This window comes from Cryptomeria japonica, chromosome 8, assembly GCF_030272615.1.
Source record: "Cryptomeria japonica chromosome 8, Sugi_1.0, whole genome shotgun sequence".
In the NCBI taxonomy this organism is placed as follows: Eukaryota; Viridiplantae; Streptophyta; class Pinopsida; order Cupressales; family Cupressaceae; genus Cryptomeria; species Cryptomeria japonica.
The window spans coordinates 116,728,611-116,750,034 of NC_081412.1; positions in this window are offsets into that span (position 1 = coordinate 116,728,611).

The window sequence follows — 21,424 nt, forward strand, 5'->3', positions numbered from 1 at the left end:
TTCTTCTCCTTCACATTTCCATACTTCTCACACTTCCTCACACTTCGAAATCGCAACTTGATCTCTCATATATACCATTCAGGTTACCAAGTCGGCCCAATTACAAGTTACAATAAATATTACATAGGTCGGCTACATATACAAGTTTCAATAAATATTGCTTCGGTCGGCTGCATAAACATTTCACTGATGCTCGGTGAACACTGTTGATTCTTCGGTAACCGACTGAACTCGGTAAGTACTTCGAACTCGGTAAAGACTGACTTTCCTTCACATATTCTTCGAAGACCGACTGAACTCGGTAAAGACTGCGAACTCGGTATAGCATTCTGGAGTGCTAGGTAGACTCTGTAACTTGCTTCTCTTACCGTCTGAACTCGGTAGACTCTGTCTAACTGCCTTGCCGAACATTCTGACCTTGGTAGACTGATATGACATTTGTGTAACATCAAAGACAATACACAATTAAACAATTGTATCCAACAGTTTAAGTTTATTATTATCGGTTATCATGTGGATTGGTCACCCACATTGTTGTTTGTTCATGTCACATTATATGGAAAATTGAAAGCATGCAAAGGTGGAGGTTTGAGTGGGTAGTCGATATAAATACTGACTCCCTCCCTTCCATACAACATTTTAACTTGCCACCCATGCATCATCGTTGGCACATGAAATAGTTTGCATGCACTTTAGCCTACAAATATACCACGCAGTGCCTATTCCTATGGCTTTTACCACGTCGATCAATCTGTAATCAACTTGCAATTTGTGTTCAACTTGAACACTAAGTGTTGGTTTAGTTGCATGGTCGATATTCTTTTCAACTCCTCCTTGCAAATCATTTCTAAGTCTTAGTGGCATTTAAGTCCATGCCAAGTCAACTTAACTAATATCGACTTCTCCCTATAAACATGCAATATGCTTTGTTAAATATGACATGGCATTAATAAGTCTATCAATATCATATCAGTTATTATTCTTTTTAACAAATCACTATCATATTTATATTTATATAAATAATGAATTTTACATAAAACAAATTATCAAATTTCATGAATAATCAAATATATTTACATATATTATAATTACATACGTGTGTATATATATATATGTGTGTGTGTGTGTGTGTGTGTGTGTGTGTGTGTGTGTGTGTGTGTGTGTGTGTGTGTGTGTGTGTGTGTCTGTATGTATGTATGTATGTATGTATATGATCGAGTTATTATTCGAACTCATATATATATATATATTAATAAATCAATTCAAGTTTAATTATCTTTATTTCTTCAAGACATTATATAAATCATATATGCATATATATATGTGTATATACTTATATATGTATATCGAATTCATATATACATATACATATATATGTTTATATGTATGTCATTATCTAGAAATCAAAAAGTGGAAATACAAGCACGATATTTCATCCATTTCATTATGAAATTTATACATTATCTGCACATGAAATGCACATACAATCATCAAAATACATGTATAATCATTTAAAAACACTAAAATCAATCTTTCTTCGAATTAAAGAAACGTCAATTAAGACTACTCATACCAAATTCATCATTCTAATTTAAATAAGCACACAAATAAAGTCATTTAAATCATCTATCTTTGCAAGATACAAATCATGAATTATAATGTGGTGTGTGAGATTCCATCTATTCTAGCGAAGTCCAAGAGCTAAAACAACTCTACCTGGACCATGTTCTTGCCTTCATCCGCATTCACCTGTTCCTGCATTCACTTGCACTCAATTGCTCATTAGAAATGACGATCCCAATTTCATAATAAAAATAATACTGATCATTCAAATTCAGTTAAATCATTTCATTGCATTTGAATCTCCTATTTCATTATTATCTTATTTCACTAAAAAATCCATTTCCATTTCATTTCAGTTTTATAAATGAAAAATAAGAATTATTTTCCTAATAAAATAATTATAGATAGATATGGTTTATGACAATGTGTTGATGTTGTGTTTGCATTATCAGAGAGAGGTGTATGTGTGAACAAGTGATTTATCCTTTGGTGTTGTGTTGAAGTGAGATTGGTGTTGTAGAGCAGACAATTGTTCTTAACCAAAACTGTAATCAGGCATTTGGAGATGCTATTCTTTCAATTCATTTATTTTGGATTGTAGTACGAATCATATTGTAAGTCAATGAGACTTCCCTTAGGGTTGTATCATTTTGAGCCATTATATTTGAGCAGTGAACTCTAGGAAGTGTGCCTGAATGCATGTGCATTCCCCATTGTAATATTTTCACATACTACTATAGAGTATCATCGTACTATGGGTAGGTTCCCACCGTGGTTTTTTCCTTAACCGGGTTTTCCACATCAAAAATCTTGGTGTTGTGTGTTGTGTTTTCAACTTTCTTATTTTTCTTATTACTGCAATTTATCATATCTATTTTTAGTGATTAAATTTGCTTATCCGATGAATACTGATTCACCCCCCCCCCCCCTCCCTTCTCAGTCTTCCTTCTTGATTGCTGCTAACAATTGGTATCCAATCCAGATCCTTTGGTAGAAGCTTAATCACTTGAGGATATCTAAGATGGTAGCTCAAGGTATTCTCTTTAAGAAAGATAGTTTGAGGTTTGACATAAGTAACTATGCTATATGGAAGAACCAGATGGAAGTGCAGTTGAAATGTCTTGGAGAAGATTACTACAAGATTGCAAAGAATGCCTATACTATTCCTTAGAATGGACCGACTACCCCTGATGAGATCAAGGAAGTTGAACATAATTTTAGAGAGTGTGTGGGGGAAAAAGTGAAACTAAGCAAACATGCCCTAATCTCACTTTCAATCACACATTTGTGGAATACGAAAGAGCCTAGAGGTATCACACAATTGGCTACTTCTTTTTGTGGAAGAGAGAGCCACGGGCTACCCATTAGGATTTCTATTCCTTTGTTGTAATTGAAAGATGAAATGATACAAGTTCAATCCCTAACCCCAAAGTGTAAGTATGAACTAATAACAAGATTACAGAATTGAACTTAAATGATGGAAAGCTGTAAACAAAAGGATAAGACAAGAATGTAAATGCGTACCCAGAGTTAAAATCTGACTGAAAATGTTCGGGACGGGGGGGCGGGCGCCACTGTCCTGATTCTGCCCCTGAAACTGCTCCGGAAACTGTTGTTTTTGCACTCTGGAAAAGCTGTCAAAAATGCTGAAAATGTTGTCTGTCAGGAGGACCAGGGCACCCAGCGCCCCTGTCCTGGCAGGACCAAGGTGCCCCACGCCCCTGTCCTAGTCTTTTGCTCTGAGATTTGGTGTGAAGTTCGGTCTCCGTCTGCTTCTTCCGGATCTATAACTTGCGGCGTCGTCCGGATTCCGAAACCTGCACTTGTATCTGAAAAGGTGTGGTGGGCGGCTATATAGGGTTTTGCCTTAGTCAAACCCCCGCTTCGGTGATTTCCACCTCCACGAATAGCCAAGTTGTATTGTAAAATGTATTGTGTGTGCAGACCTAGTGTGTGTGCAAGGTCCTTAAATGCAAGAAAGCAAACTAGAGCAACCTAGAAAGTAAACCCTAATTGCTTGTAAATGATAATGTAAATGCTCTAAATCAAGATGCGAAGTGATCTAAAGCATGAATAAAGGATATATTGAAGCTTATGCAAAGACATGAAAACAACATGAAATCATACCCAACCCTCAAGGGAGGAGTACAAGCCAATCTTCAGTCGGTAATCTCCTATTGTTCTTCAATGTCTCCCAAGCCCTAAGTGGATGAATGAGATTGATGAATGCTTGATGGATGAATGTTGAATGTTGTTGAAGCCTTCAAAGATCTGCTCTTTCGCTGCATAGAAGGTCCTTGAAAGCCAAAAATCGGATCCTTTCAAATGAAGAAAGAGAGCTCTTATATATGAAACCCTAGGTCTTAATTTCAACTTTAGGCCGACCTAGAGATTGAATATCCCGCCAATTTCTTGGGGTTAAGCTTTATTTTATGATTGGATCGTGCTCCTAAAATTTTGGGAAAAATGTCCAGGACCATGTTGCACTCCGGGCGCCATGGTCCCGACAACTTTTCACCAAATTTTCAGGGCCATCGGATATGATGATTTTAGAGCGAATCCCAAAGTTACAGCTGATTTTGAGATGTTTTGACCCCCAAAATCAAGCCCCCAAGTTCAAAATAGGACCTAATTAGGGTTTTAGATTAAATGATGCATTGGAAGAATAAAATGAAAGGGGCACACTTTAATGAAAAGGGCCCAATTTTATGATATAGGAGATGGTAAAATAGAACCTTAGACCTAATTAATTTAATTAATTAAGTGCTAAAGGGGAAATTTAATGCAAAATGTAAAATGCGCCAAGGCGGGTGCTAAACTAGGTGTGAAATTGTACCACCCTAGCAAGTGCGTACAATTTACGACGCTACAGAGAGAAAGAAGCATTTCTTAGTGCCCTGACTTATTTTGAGATGACAAATGTAATGGGACTTTAGACTACACATGAGATCTGGGAGAAGATTGAGATCTTGTATGAAGGTGATAAACAAGTGAAAGTTGCTAAGTTGCAGAGTTTGAAAGGAAAATATGAGATAGTGAAGATGGGAGATGATGAGAACATACACTCTTACATGTCTAAGGTGAATGATCTGATCCTAGGTATCAAATGTGCTGGTGGAAACTTTGAGGAAGATGAAATTATTGCTAAGGTGGTGAGATCTTTGCCTCCTACTTAAAAACATAAGGTTGCTGCTATTGATGAGATCTGGAGTGTGTCTATAGTGATAAGAGATATGTTGGTTGGAAATGTTGTTGCATTTGAGCTGAGTGAGTTTGGAGAATCACGTGGAAAGTCTGAGACAACATTTAGAGCATCTGCATCTGTATCTGGTAAGCAGAAGTATGATCCTAATGAATGCAAAATATCAAGATATGAAAGAGAGAGAAGAGAGATGGAAGAGAAAGGAAGAGAGCTAGATGAGCTTGAAGCATTGATTGCCCAAAAATTTCCTAAAGGAGCCGGTAAGTATTATGGAAAGTTGCCTTTGAAATGTTTCTCCTATAATAAGATAGGATATTTTGCTTCTAGAATCTCGAAGAGAATGGCTAAGTATGAAAGGGATGATAAGCATGATAGGAATGTGTAAAGTGAAAAATCGAACCCTAGGTGTTCCCCCACTCCAAGGAGAGAGAAAGGAGGTCACTAGGATTGACGGTTTTCACTTAGGAGAGACTTTACATTCAAAAGAGGGGTTGAAACTCACAAGATCCAATCCCACACAATGCAAGATTGAATTCTAAATGAGTTTCAAGGGTTGAGACAGCAAGGATACCCTCTTTTGTAAAGAATGTAGATAGAAGGATTGAACTAGGAGTGTATGTAAAAGTAAGAAAGAACCACTTGTAGACAGAGATAGGGACACGGGATGAAGCTACGGACCTGAAATTAGCAGTAAAATGTTGAGACGATGATGTCCTGCAAGTTTGAGCGAAAGTTGATGGGACGATGGCGCTCAGAGTGCACACGGTCCTCCGAAAAATCCGCAAAAATGAAGGGGGATCTGTTTGTCTCTGCCCAAGGATTCCAGATCTTCAATTACAGCCGCATACTTGCAATCTACACATAGAAAAGAGAGGACGATTGGGGGGTTAGGGATTAGGGGTTTGCCTTCAGGTCAAACCCCAGTTTTGGAATTAACCAAGAAATGAGAATGCTGTAAATGTAAACGTTTGTAATGTAATCAAGTATTGATACCTTGTTGTAAGAATGTTTGTATTCTTACATGCGAAGGTGTAATGATGTTGTATGTTGTATGTTGTAGGTTGTAGGTTGTAGGTTGTAGGTTGTAGGTTGTAGGTTGTAGGTGATCTCCTCTTCAATGGTTGAATCCTTGTCTTGAATGCAACACCTAGCCTTGAATGGAGACCTAGAATGCTCAATTACTTGAAGGAATGCTTGAATGCTTGAATGTTTGAATGTTTGAATATCGCCTCCGCCTCTTGCACACATATATTTTTCCTCCTATTTTCTGGGAGGGGAAATGTAGTTTATATACTTGTCAATTAGGGTTAGGAGATTGATTTTTCCGACCTTAGGCCGACCTAGGAGCATTATTTTCCAAATTGCAAACTTGAAGACCCGATGCCCAACAAGAGACCGGGCCCAAAATAGGGCCAGGGACCAGGGCGCTAGGCGCCATGGTCCTGAGGCACTAGGGCGCTGGGCGCCATGGTCCTGAGGGACCAGGGCGCTATGGTCCTGAGGGACCAGGGCGCTAGGCGCCATGGTCTTGAAGGACCAGGGCGTTGGGCACCATGGTCCCACCTCCTGAGACAGCAAGGTGCAAGGAGGATCAGGCCAAGGTGCAGAAAGATGCAGTTTTTGATGTCATAAACAGGTTTCGGGGTCTCCATTCAGGTTCAACATTGCACCGCCATCGTGAAGACCCAAATGCAGTCGAATTGCAAGTGTCACAATTTTATGATGCTACATTTAGCCCCCACTTTAGTGGGAGTATAAACGTACACCCATACTTCCGGTAAAGTACAAGGAAACAATATTGAAAGACTTTCACCACGTCAAGGAGGCAAGATACACCAAGCCCCCAATGGACTAAGGATCTTATGACTTCAATTGACAAAGTAAAAGGGAAGATCACGAGGGAGAACCATGATTGTCAGTAGTAAGGTTCCCTCACTATGAGTCATGCAAGAAAAATACCAAAAATTTTCAAGGCAAAGCTAAGTTCGCCAAGAAATTTTCAAGTATCTTGAAGAGATATGAACGGAGTGTATGCCCCCTACATTAAAGCGATCACACACACCTCATTGGGGGTGATTGCTTTAAGGTAGTGATACACATAAGAAATGAGAAGGGAAAGGAGCATGTTATCTCAAAGATTTAGCCCCCAAGTGTGAGATAAACCCAAGGATAATAGACACAAAACACAAAGCACGAGGTGACTTCGCTTTCCTTGGGGTCAGTATGCTGTATGATAATTCATGTATATCATATGTATGTAGGCATAATTGCTCTTCATTCTCCAATCAAGGAAGGTCACCTAGAAGAAGGGAACACAGGTGTCTTTTGAGTCAACATGAGAGAGACCAAAAGAGATCTCAATGCTTTGCATCGTCCTCAAGTAGACAACACTAAGGACAACAAATAGAAGAATGAAAATAACACATAGAAGAAGTAACAAAAGAGATCAAGAGAGGAGGAGAGAGTCTGCTATGCTAATGAACTAGTCTAGCACGTCATCCACCCCCTGATCTTGCTGATCAATATTTCAGGAAGGCAGGAAACATGCTAGAGGAGGAACATCCAACACAGCAGATGGAGCTATCACAGGATCCAAACAAGGGCTATGTTCATTTTCCAAGCCACGTTGTTCTTGTCTAGGAGCTAGGATATGTGCTTTAGAAAATTCATTAGATAAATGGTTATCAATATCAACATATTCATATTCACTATCAGAAGAAAGAGGAGTAACATTTTCATCATGAATAACATTTTCATCTATATCATCATCAAGATTTATAAAAATAGGATCTTTAACTCACACGGGATCAAAACCATCATGCATCTTATGTTTAGGAGATTTTGGCTCAATTTTCGGCTGAGGAGAAAATGGAATAACACTAGCTGAAGGTGTTTTTGGGGATTGCAAAGTTTGGGAAATAGTTGCACGAGCTCTAAGACGACGCTTTCGTCAGCATTCACGCGTAGAATGATTTCATCTAGTCTTAGTAGGAAGTTGAGAAGATGGAGGAGGAGGAATGTTCTCATCCTTATCACTTGGGTGTTTAGGTTGTGGTCTCTTAGGTTGGACAATAGGAGAAGAGGAAGGTCTCTTCTCTCTATAAGAAGAAGGAGGAGGAACTGCTCCATATAAAGGAGGAATATCTAGTTTAGGAAGGAGACCAAGTCCATCATGACGAGGAGGTATAGGTCTACCTTTAGAAAGTTTATTAGTCATAGACATAGTCACATCCATAGGGATGGGTTGGGAATCTTCTTGAGGAAAGACATTAGTTTTATCTTTCAAAGGAAGAACTTCCTTCTCAAGAATGATAGGAATATCAAGTTTGGGTGTTCTAGGTTCACTTAGAGATAGGATCATACCTTTTTTCCACTTTTGATAAGATTTGAAAAGATGATCACTTTGTGGTGGAAGAGATTGAAATTGTTTAGGCCAAAAATAATCAATAGGAATGCTAGAAGTTCTTTCAACTGGTTTAAAGAGACTATGATTGACAATAACAACTTCACCATTATGGGGAAATTTCAAACACTTGTGAATAGGAGAAGCAATAGCTTTCATGGAAGATAGCCAAGGATAGCCTAGCTTCACACGAAATTGTTCGAATGATGGAATAATAGCAAATCTCACATCAAGGGATTTGTTATGGACCTCAATAGGTAATGTAATAGAACCAATTGCAGGAGAAGAAAATGCATCAAATAATTTCACAACCACATTTGTTTTGTCGTAGATCACTTGATTCAATTGCAAAGTAAAAAGAAATTCTTCAGTAATGACATTAACCATACAAGAAGGATCAATAAGCACTTCACGGCAAGGTGTATTCTTGACTTTTGCAACTATATATAAAGGACCATCAGGTGCCCTGATAGTTTCACTGGAATCAAATGTGATGGAAGGTTCTTTAGGGATTTTCTGCTGCTCTACAAAGTTAATCACATTCGGAGTCATAGACACAAGACCATCAAGTGAGAAAGAGGAATCATTAGTCTCAATCACATTAGAGGTATGAGAAGGTAATGGATCAGTAAAAATCTTAAGATTTTGGTTAGGAGGAGCTACAGATGTGTTGCCTTTATCATTCACACCTGAAACAGAGATAGTATTATTATCAATCAAATCTTGAATTTTACCCTTTAAAGAAAAACATTTTTCAGTATCATGCCCAGGTTGACGATGAAATTGACAAAAAGATTTGTTATCAAAATAGAGTGAATTAATCTTTGCAGGATCTATTTTCTCTATAGGAGGGAGGGTAAGCACATTTCGTTCCAATAACTTATTCATAATACTATGCAATGATTCATTCAAAGGAGTAAACTCTCTTTCTTTCTTGAAAAACTTAGAAATAGGAGGCACACCTGATGCTGCATTCACATTGTTGTTGGTGATGTTTTCATTGAACTTAATGAACTCTCTGTTCGGTTTAAACTTCCCAAATAGTTGTTGACTACTATCACCCTTATCACTCAGAGCCATAGGATTTGCTTGTTCCATTTGACTCATAGTTAGTTGATAATTGTGAAGAGTTGCACACAACTGTTGGAAAGAAGTAAACACAGAAAACAGAAGTTTTTCTCTAATATCTTTTTGTAAATTAGAAATAAAGATTCTTTGAATATCATTGTCAGGTACAGGAAAAGAAATTTGAGCACACAAATGCTTATATCTACCAATGAAATCAATCACTTTTTCTTTAACACCTTGTTTACAATGCATTAAATCAATCAAAGTAACTTTAGGACCTATATTGTTTTGAAATTGTTGAATAAAAGCATTTGCAAGTTGTTGGAAAGAAGTAATAGAATAGGAAGGCAACGAGCAATACCATTGTAGAGCCTTATCTCTTAATGTTCTAGTAAACAGTTTTGCAAGCAACCTTTGGTCATGAGCAAAATCAGTACATATTGTTTGAAAGGTCTTAACATGTGTTAGAGGATCACCTTTACCATTATAAAGCTCCAACTACAAGATTTCAACATGCTTAGGGGGGATAGCTCGAACAATGTCAAGAGAAAGTGGGCTCGCAACATCAAATGTGGGCACACTAAACTTAGATTGATTCATAGAGGCAATTTGTTGCTGTAAAGAAGAGACGGTTTGTGCAAGATTGTTAATGGTTGCTTCAGTCGAAGAGTTCATATTAGACATGTTAGATTGTGATGGAGGTATTATGTTATTGAAAGAAGGTATTGATTGAGAGTAAGGTGGCGGGACACTATGATAGTTAGTCATAGGAGATGATTGGAAAGAAGGAACACTACAAGGAGGAATGGAATGGTTAAATGAATTGCCCCTTGCGTCATGTTCATTTGTGGAGATGTAATAGGGACACTCATTGAAGGAATGAATGAGGAAGTCAGATTGAATGAAGGGAGAGGGTTGATTGAAGAAGAAGGATTACCCCCATGACTGGTGATCATAGGTGGAATGTTTTGTATTGAAGTAGTCATTATGTTTGATGTAAAAGTAGGTATACTAGCAATAGAAGTTGTCAAAGGGGTAGAATGATTGACTTGAGTAGGAGGGTGTGTATAACCTAAAGTTTCAGCACAACTCTTCATAGGCATCACATTCGAATCCACAATGTGTGCAATACTACGCAAAATATCAATTCCATTCTTATCACTTTGAACCATACGTTTTAGACCCTCAATTAATGAAAGAGCTTGACTATCGGGGTATTCTTGAGACATCCATTGCTGAAAATCATCAAATTGGTTATCCAATTTTGAAAGTTGTTCTACAAAAACCTCATGGAGAGCTTCTTCATCATTAAGAGGATTAGAGGAATTACCCATGTCCTCGTTAAAAAGACCATTCAAATTAGGTTCCATCTCCTTGGTAATTAAACCTTGGAAAGACTTAATTCTAAGGCTTCATCTAACAGGAATAGTGTAAGTAGGGCTTATTGTTGTAAAACTCATGCACTAGAGAGAGAGAGAAGATTTTGAATTTTGAAAATAAAGTTGGCAAAATTGAACAATGAGATAATGATTATCCAATTTGAACTTTGTGAAAGAAGAGGGAAACACAACTTCCAAGAAAGGTAGGCACAATTGAAAATTAGGGCCAAGGGGGTAGCACTTAATTTTAATTGTTATCTTGAAAATTGAGATCTTGAATTTTGAATTTATTTTCGAATTTAGAGGTAGCAAATTTCAATAAAATCAGCCAATCTCCTAGATTTAAGCTGTTAAATGCAATCATGACAATCTCCTGAAGTTTTAGAAAAAATGTTGGGGACCGTGGCGAATGGAGTGCACACGGTCCTCGCAACTTTTTACGAAATTTTCAGGGATGAAAGTTATGATGATTTTAAAGCTAATCTGAAAAAATTGAGTGATTTTACGATCTGTAGATAGGCCAAATTAAAGTTACAATCTCAAAATTGAATCCTACCAAGATTGTTGAAAAATGCAAAATTTGAATTTTGAAAAAGAAAGGGAAACTGAAATTTTGAATTTTATGATTTTAGAGGGAATCTTAAAAGCAATGCAAGCTTTGAAATTTAAAAGTTGACTCAATTTCATGCAAAATTCAATTTTGAAAGTGGAAATCAAGGTTGTTGCAATTAAACACTTAATTTCAAAAGTCACAAATTGCAAAAAATTTGAATAAAGCACTGAAACTTCGAATGAATGCCAACACACTTTTCAGATTTAGGACTGTAAGAAACACAATTTTAACATAAAATTTCAATTTCAACAGTTTTTGAATGATTATAAGCCTTAATCCAAGCAATCACTAGACCAACTTTGACTTTAATTTTGAAAGTTTTAGAATTGATGAAATCAGCCAAGATTCTGGATTCTAGTAGAAAAATACAGTAAGATCTAGCTCCCGAACTTTCAGAAAAAATGTCGGGGACGATGGTGAACGGGGTGCACACGGTCCTCGTGACTTTTTTCAAAATTTTCAGGGATGAGAGATATTGTGATTTTGTTGTGGAATCCAAAGTTACAGCCAATTTGGAGGTGTTTTGATCAGTGAAATCATCGGTCAAAGGTTGAATCAAGAGGGTTTTAAAAATTAGGGTTTTGACACTTAACCACTTAATTTTCAGAATTAAAGCACAAATATGATTCAACAATTTGCAATAGAAGGGTAGATTTGAAACAAGCATTAACAATTAAACATTTCACAAGCTCAATTACTAAAAAGAAAATTTAGGGTTTTTATGCAATTAACCTCTAAAATTTGCAAAAGATCAAACATGGAAATGTAATTAAGGAAGCAAAAAAAAAATTTCAGATCTAACCATGAATAATCAGAATTAGGATATTCATGTCGGGTTCACCAAAATGTAAAGCGGAAAATCGAAACCCAGGTGTTCCCCCACTCCAAGGAGAGAGAAAGGAGGTCACTAGGATTGACGGTTTTCACTTAGGAGAGACTTTACATTCAAAAGAGGGGTTGAAACTCACAAGATCCAATCCCACACAATGAAAGATTGAATTCTAAATGAGTTTCAAGGGTTGAGATAGCAAGGATACCCTCTTTTGTAAAGAATGTAGATAGAAGGATTGAACTAGGAGTGTATGTAAAAGTAAGAAAGATCTGCTTGTAGACAGAGATAGGGACACGGGATGAAGCTACGGACCTGAAATTAGCAGTAAAATGTCGAGACGATGTTGTCCTGCAAGTTTGAGCAAAAGTTGACGGGACGATGGCGCCCGGAGTGCACACGGTCCTCCGAAAAATCCGCGAAACGAAGGGGGATCTGTTCATCTCTGCCCAAGGATTCCAGATCTTCAATTACAGCCACGTACCTACAATCTACACACAGAAAAGAGAGGACGATTGGGGGGTTAGGGATTAGGGGTTTGCCTTTAGGTCAAACCCCAGTTTTGGAATTAACCAAGAAATGAGAATGTTGTAAATGTAAATGTTTGTAATGTAATCAAGTATTGATACCTTGTTGTAAGAATGTTTGTATTCTTACATGCGAAGGTGTAATGATGTTGTATGTTGTATGTTGTAGGTTGTAGGTTGTAGGTGATCTCCTCTTCAATGGTTGAATCCTTGTCTGAATGCAATACCTAGCCTTGAATGGAGACCTAGAATGCTCAATTACTTGAAGGAATGCTTGAATGCTTGAATGTTTGAATGTTTGAATATCGCTTCCACCTCTTGCACACATATATTTTTCCTCCTGTTTTCTGGGAGGGGAAATGTAGTTTATATACTTGTCAATTAGGGTTAGGAGACTGATTTTTCCGACCTTAGGCCGACCTAGGAGCATTATTTTCCAAATTGCAAACTTGAAGACCCGATGCCCAACAAGAGACCAGGCCCAAAATAGGGCCAGAGACCAGGGCATTGGGTGCCATGGTCCCACCTCCCGGGACAGCAAGGTGCAAGGAGGATCAGGCCAAGGTGCAGAAAGATGTAGTTTTTGATGTCATAAATAGGTTTCGAGGTCTCCATTTAGGTTCAACGTTGCGCCGCCATCGTGAAGACCCAAATGGAGTCGAAATTGCAAGTGTCACAATTTTACGACGCTACAGAATGATAGATATGAAAAGCATGAAAAATATGATAAGCCTTACAAGTCTAATCGGAAGTTTAGAAATCAGAAGAACTATTATTATGTTGTTGATGAAGGTGTTATAGATGAAGAATCAGAAGGAAATGAAGTTGGGTTTATTGTCATTAAAGAAGATAAACATGTACCTATTTATTCCACAAGGTGCACTAATGAGGAGAAGGCTTTAGCTGTTAAGGTTGAAGAGAAAGATGAATGGGTAATTGATAGTGGTTGTTCACATCATATGACTGGTGATAAAATTAAATTTGTATCATGGAAAGGTATGATGGTGGAATAGCTATTTTTGGAGATGACAAAGCTTGTGTGATCCATGGGAGAGGTTCTACTTCCTTTGATGGTAAACATAACATTGATGATGCCTTGTATGTTGAAGGTTTGAAGCATAATATTTTGAGTGTTGGACAGATGGTTGACAAAGGTTATAATCTACAATTCAAGGATAGTAAATGCAAGATCTTAAATACCTCCAATATAGAGATTTCATCTGGAACTAAGACAGAAGGTAAGATTTTTCATTTGATTGCTCAGATTGATGAAAGTTGGTTGTGGCATAGGAGAATGTGTCATGTAAAGTTTGATTCAATGATTAAGATATGTTCTACACATGCTATTAGAGATTTGCCTAAGATTGTTAAGAATGACAATCCAATATGTAAGGAATGTCATTTGGGCATGCAAACAAGGATTTCTTTCAAGAGAAAACAATATACATCTGATGAATTGCTAGATCTTGTACATATTGACCTATGTGGACCCACAAATGTTAGAAGTGTGCAGGGTGATAGATATTTTATGCTTCTAATTGATTATTATTCCAGGATGATGTGGGTTATCTTTTTGAAAGAGAAATCGGAAGCATTGGACAAATTCAAGATATACAAAGCTAAGGTTGAGACTGAGTCTGGACTGAAGGTGAAGTGTTTGAGATCTAATAGAGATGGAGAATTTTGTTCCGATGATTTTAATTTATTCTGTGAGATGCATGGAATTAGAAGACAGTTATCTACTCCTAGAACCCCTCAACAAAATTGAGTTATTGAGAGGAAGAACATAATTGTTTTGGATGCTGCAAGGACTATACTGATTGAGGGAAATGCTCTAAAGATCTATTAGAGAAAATCCATTAGCACCGTTGTTTACACATTCAATAGAGTTCACATCAAAGGTGATATCGATAAGACCCCTTATGAGCTTTGGTTTGGTCATGTTCCTACTGTGAGATATTTTAGAGTACTTGGTAGAAAATGTTATATCAAGAGAGATGAGGATATAGGAAAGTTTGATGCTAAAAGTGATGAAGGAATTTTCTTGGGATATTCAACAAAGAGAAAATCCTACTAGTGCTACAATAAGAGACTGAGAAAGATAGTTGAAAGTGAAAATGTGAAGGTGGATGAGAACCTTGGGAAGGAGATCAGAGCATGTGGTTATGATGATGGTCAACATGTTGTGTTAGCTCCTGTTCAGATTGAAGAACCTAAGCAGAATGATCTAGTAGATATAGTTAATCTAGATGTTGTTGTTATCAGTGAAGGAGTGTAGGAACCTGAGAATCAAAACAACCAGAAGACTCTGAGGTATGTAACATTGAATCATTCTAAAAATCAGATTATTGATTATAAGAATAAAGGTGTAATAACTAGAAGAAGGTTAGTTGTTGAAGAATTATGTTTCATTTCTAAAGTTGAACCTAAAGATGTTGTTGAAGCTTGTAAAGATGAAAATTGGATGAGAGCTATGGAAGAAGAACTAGATCAGATTGAAAATAATAATACTTGGGAACTTGTGCCTAGACCTAAGGATAAGAATGTTATTGGTACTAAATGGGTATTCATGAACAAATTAAATGAAGCCAATGAAGTTGTCGGAAATAAAGAAAGACTGGTTTACAAAGGATATTCTCAGAAGGAAGATATCAATTATGAGGAGACTTTTGCTCTGGTTGCCAAACTTGTAGTTGTTAGACTGTTGCTTGCATATGCTACTTATAAATATTTCAAGGCATATCAGATGGATGTCAAATCTTTCCCCTAGATTAAACTAATTCCTTAGTATCATTGAACTTAATGGAGTCTAGTACTCTGGTAGAACCTCTATAAAGACCAATTTTACTGAGCAACATAGTCATTTCGCTACCCATGAGACATAACCACATGATGAAGGGACCATATGAGGTATGATTTATTACTTACTATTGTGTATCTCACTACCCTGTGGTGATTTATTAAGTGTCAAATGAACTTTGTGGGGTGACGGGGGATGGCATAAAACATAAGCGCCCGCTATACCACAACACCTATTAACCACCTAACAAGACCTTCTAGGGAAAACAAAAAGGCCATCAATTAAGTGAATATTTTCTGCATGTGATCTATACGTTGAGAGTAAATACTATGGCAAATGAGGCAGATTAATATTACATAATTTATCAATTAATATGCTTTCATTTTTAAATATTTGTATCATTAGTTGTTTCTTGTAGCCATTGTTCCATAGTATTGGTTGTTTCTTCTAGCCATTGTTCCATAGCATTAGTTGTTTCTTGTAGCCAATGTTGAGTCACTCTTAGGTAACCCACAACAATTGTTGTATCAGATAGTTTTCAGTTGCAACGTTGCTTATACTTTCATTAGTTAGTGTTTCCTATATACAATAATCATTCTTTTACGCCAAGACAAGGAAATTGTTCAGTCGTTTCTAATCCACTCAAGGCCATGAAATTTTGGAAAGAACGGCTTCTGGAGCCACAATCAGAGGATTCTAATACCCAGAAATTTGATCTCGACAATAATGAGGCCCCTGAAATTCTGTAAAGAGAAGGCAAGAAGGATAAGTCCCACGATAAATCACCCACTCACAAGGATGGCATACGGAGCAGCAAGTGGATGAGGGTAAAAACTTACAGAGGGACCAAGAGGTGGGTCAATGACATAAGATCTCATTACCTGAGCACCTCTTGTCACCACAAATATCAATTTTACATGAGACATCTCTCATTGGTAAGTTCTGGGACCCCTCTCTTCAAATCTCTAAGATTCTTTCCTAGGCTAAAAAGTATTGGAATGGTATTGAGGACATTTTCTACATTGATTCAGATTCTAAGTTCTTTATTGCTTTATTTGACTCTAAAACCCATAGAGACTTTGTTCGTAAGTTTAAAGGTTGGTTTTGTAAGGGCTCGAGACTGTTTTCCATCCCATGGATCCCAAACTTCAGGGCTGACACTTCGTTGTGCAAATGTATGCCCTTATGGATATATTTCCCCTCATTGCCTTTGGAATATCGAGATTCGGATCTCATTGAGATTTTTGCAAACAAACTGGGTATGTTTGTTAGACATGACCTTATTCCCTTTGAATATACTCATCTAACACTTAGAGTGTGTTTACTCCTTAATCTCAGTAATCCCTTTCTATACTCTTTGTCTATATTTTCAAAATGGGGTTCATGGAATCAAAAAATAGTCATCCAAGACCCTTCCACAGTTGATAAGTTTTCTGACCTTCTAGGTCATTATGATACCCAATGCCAAGGCCCTAATCAACATGTTATTAACATTTGCAGTGATCATGTCTCTGACCTACTTCTGTGTGTTGCCTCTCACCCTCTAAGCTCCATCCTTCAAACTAAGTCATCCCAAGAACAAGAGGATCATCTTCCCCAGGAGGTAGATTTCAGTGTCTCATACAATAAAGAGATGCAAGAGATGTTAATCCAATTCTTCTCCTCTATTAGAACTTGGTTACCTTTATAGTATTTTCTTTAGACTTCCACCATTCCCAACCTGTTAACTTATTCCCTCGTGGAATCAACCTCCCCTGCCATATCTTTCAACATTGCTTCTTATTGCTTCAACCAAGTTGATTCCAGGAAATAACTAAGGGGATTTCTTCTTGCTCCACTTGTCCTTTAGGGCCAGTTAGTTTTTTGTCCCACAAAAAAAATCTTGGTGCAGCTTCAGAGAGAACAAATGATGGATCTCCTTTATAAGAAAAGGATACATTATAATGGTTCGGTTAACAATACTTATATTTGCACTAGCCTGAAAGCCCCTATGTCTTCCATTTTCTTATCTTCTCATCAAGAGAATCAAATTTTTGAAGAAGGGTTAGAAATTATAGCCAATGAAATGCTATTTTTAGTTGCCTCAAAGATGTTTGACGAAATAGCAAAGGTAGAATTAGCCAGCGGAAACACAAATCCAAGATCATTTTACCAACAACCAATAGAAGAAGAGGTACAGATAGATGGGCACATTATTATACCTGAATTTCCCCTTGATAGCCCACCACAGTCAGTGAATCTAGAGGAACCATCACAAGCAAAACAAGATATACTCTATAAAGAATCAGCTCCTTCCTCACCAGAGGGCAGCCTGCACATATCTTCCCATTTGATTTCTAGATCAAATGTGCAAGACTGTGAAAAGTTTGACTTCTCTCAAACTCTGTTCATTTTGTAGACACCATTATTGTGCAACACTGATAAGAAATCTCCAAAGCCTAGAGGCAGGAAACCTAAAAGTACTAAAACCAAAGAAGAAATAGAAGTTGGCACACAATCTACTTTGGATGCAAAATTTTCATCTGCAAAGAGAACAATGAGGAGAACCATATATTCTCCTCACCAACAATGAGAATCATATCCTGGAATGTTGGAGGAATAAACGCCTTGACAAAAGGAAAAGAATCAAGCAGCAAATTGATTCTTCGCAGGTAGATGTTGTGATACTTCAAGAAACAAAATTATCTCAGGATAACATTCAAATCTCAGTTAAAAGATGGTCACTCTAGAAGTCAGTCCACACTCATGGAATAGGGGCATCGGGAGGAATCACTATTCTATGGAACACTAAAACGACACAGTTACAAGTTATTATGCAAGTTCCCAATTGGCAAATGTTAAAAGTGCAGCATTTTGAACTCACCTTCTTTTTTATTAATGTGTATGGACCAACTTTGACACAAGACAAAAAATCTACATGGATAGCTTTGACTAATGCAATACAACAATAATCAAATCACAAAATTATTTTAGGAGGGGATTTTAATGCAATAACATCAATATTAGGAATGAAAGGTGGAATTTACCCCAATCAAAACCATGGATGACTTTGTCTCTTTTATAAATGACAATTCTTTGCTAGATATTCACCCAAACAATGGCATGTTTACATGGACGAATAGAAGAGCAGGGTTCCTACAAATAGCAGAAATATTGGATAGGTTCCTTGTTTCACATTCCTGGAAGTTACTGGACTACAACATTCAATTAGAAATACTATCATATCTAGCCTCTGATCATTCCCCCATAGCTCTTAGCATCTCATCTTCAACTTCACTTTCAACCCATAAACATAGACCATCCTTCAAGTTTGAAAGGATGTGGTTTCATCATCCAAAATTCCTTGCATTAGTGAGACAATGGTGGCTCAATTCACCATTCTGCATAGGTACAAAAAATTATGATTCTATAAAAAAATGCAGTATGTAAAAGCTCAATTAAAAATCTGGAACAAACAGGTCTTTAAAAACATTTTTGCTCAAAATAAATTGGTGGAGAAAGACCTTGTTGATATAAATGATCTCATCATAAGCAATGGATTGGATCCAGCCACATTTCAAAAACAAAATCAACTTCAAGAGGAATGGGAAGAGTTGTGCAAAAGGGAAGAAGAATATTGGAGGCAAAAATCTTGAGAGATGTGGCTTAAAGAAGGGGACAAAAACACAAAGTTTTTTCATATGTCAGCAAAGCAAAAAAGAGCAGTAACCACAATTTTCTCTATCAACTCCTTTGCATTAGGTCATGTTATTTCAGATGCACAAGGTATTCAAGAAGAGGGAGTGAGTTTCTTTAAAAATCTCCTTGCTCCTCCCCCCTCTCCCCTCCCCCAAGAATCTCGGGATCATGAATTATTGCAGGATATTCCTTCACTAATTACTGAGCAAAATAATCAAGATCTTTTTGCTCCCTTCACTATCATAGAAATTTAGAAAGTAGTATTCTCCTTGTCGCCAGACAAGGCCCTTGGCCCAGATGGGTTCACTGCCCTTTTTTCCAGAAATGTTGGGATGTTGTCAATTTTGATCTCTTGGTTGCATTAGAAGAATCAAGAAAGAGTTCTATTGTTCTTAAAATCTTCAATGCCACCAATACTGCTATCATTCCCAAGATTAAGGACCCTAAAACCTTTGTTGATTTCCATCCCATCTCCTTGTGTAATACAATATATAAGATTCTTTCCAAATATATTTACCTGAGGCTCCAACCCCTTATCAACAAAATCATCTCCCCAAAACAGGGTGGATTTGTTCCAGGTAGAGAGACCATAGAAGGAGCTCTAGTGGCACATGAAATCTTGCACTCCATAAACATGAATCTGTCACCAACCTTTGTAGCCAAACTTGACATGATGAAATCCTATGAAAAATAAAATTGGTCCTTCCTTCCCAATGTTCTTAACAAATTTGGCTTTGTGGATAAGTGGTGTAAATGGATTAAGGCATGCATAACAAGTGCATACATTTCAGTCATCATTAATGGTGTCCCTGCTGGTTATTTTCCAACTTCACAAGGAGTTAAACAAGGTGACCCATTGTCCCCATTTTTAAGTATTAATATGGTTGAGTATTTCAGTAGGACAATCAAACTCAGGCATGAACAAGGCTTATCATTGGGTTCTCACATTGAGGGTACTACTTTATTTGTCACTCACTCCCTATTTGTTGATGATACCCTCCTCTTTGGTAAATCAAATTTACAAGAAGCCAAACAAGTTAAAAAAAACCTTAGATTTGTATACTATTATTTCGGGGCAAGTCATCAATTCTCAGAAATCAAAACTTTTTTATTTAACACTAATGGAGTTATTTCAAAGAAAATTGTGAACATACCGGGTTTTACATTAGAAGAACTCCCATCTACCTACTTAGGTATCCCCCTTCTATAGGGTCCAACAAAGAAAATTATTGGAAAATGATAATTGATAGAATTAAAGAAGAACTTTAGCCTGGAAAGCTAGATGGTTGTCATTGTCAGGAAGAATTTTGCTTATCAAAATAGTCCTAGCAGCTATCCCTAATTACTACATTTCAGTCCTCAAAGCTCCTAGCTCGGTGATTCAGAAAATTTAAAAAATCATCAGAGAATTTCTTTGGAAAGGTAACATTACAGGTGAGAAAAAGTTACCATTGATCTCGCTAAAAGAGATGGCATCCAGTAAAGAGATAGGTGGAGTTGGTCTGCACAACTTAACAAAAAGAAACAAAGCCTTTGGTGGGAAACTTATTTGGCATATGTACACCAAACCTGATTTAAAAAGGTGCAAAATCATGCAAGAAAAATACTTGGACTCCAATAATCCAATTAGGATTATCACAATATCGGACCCTCCCAAACGTTTAGCAATATGGAATTTTATGATCTCTACTAGAGATGTGGTTACTAAATATATCTCTTGGGAAATCCATAATGGTGAAAGTGCTCAGTTCTTGGATGACTCATGGAATGGACTACCACCGTTAAACCAAGTGGATGACCTTGTGGAAGCAAGGCAAATTGTCACTAACTGTTGGGGATCTAGAGTTATTTATTATGTATGTGAACTAGATCTTTTTCAGGGAAAGCCAGGTGGAAGGACCCACGGGCACTTCCTATACTAGGTGCACAAAAAGATTTTCTCAAAGAGAAATATTTTCATTTCAAAGGGCCAAGATAAACTGATATGGGTTGCTTCAAAAGATGGGAATTACTCAATCAAAGTAGGTTATCATGCCTCCCGGCAATTGGAAAACCAAATGATGAAAAACAGAGCCTTTTCATTATGCTGGAATAACTCGGTTTTACCCAAAGTAGGTTGTTTTGCATGGCTAGCATTAAGAAAAGGGATACTAACAAGTGATAAGATGGAGAAACTACATATTGCCCATTCTTTCTGGTGTGTCCTATGTGATGAAGAAAATGAAACAATTGGTCACCTCTTTCTTAACCGCCTTTTCTCTCAAGAGTGTTGGTTCTTCATCATGAATAAACTAAATCTGACAATGCCACTCCCTAACTCATTATGGGATATGTTCCAATCTTGGCCTACTCTTTTCTCTTC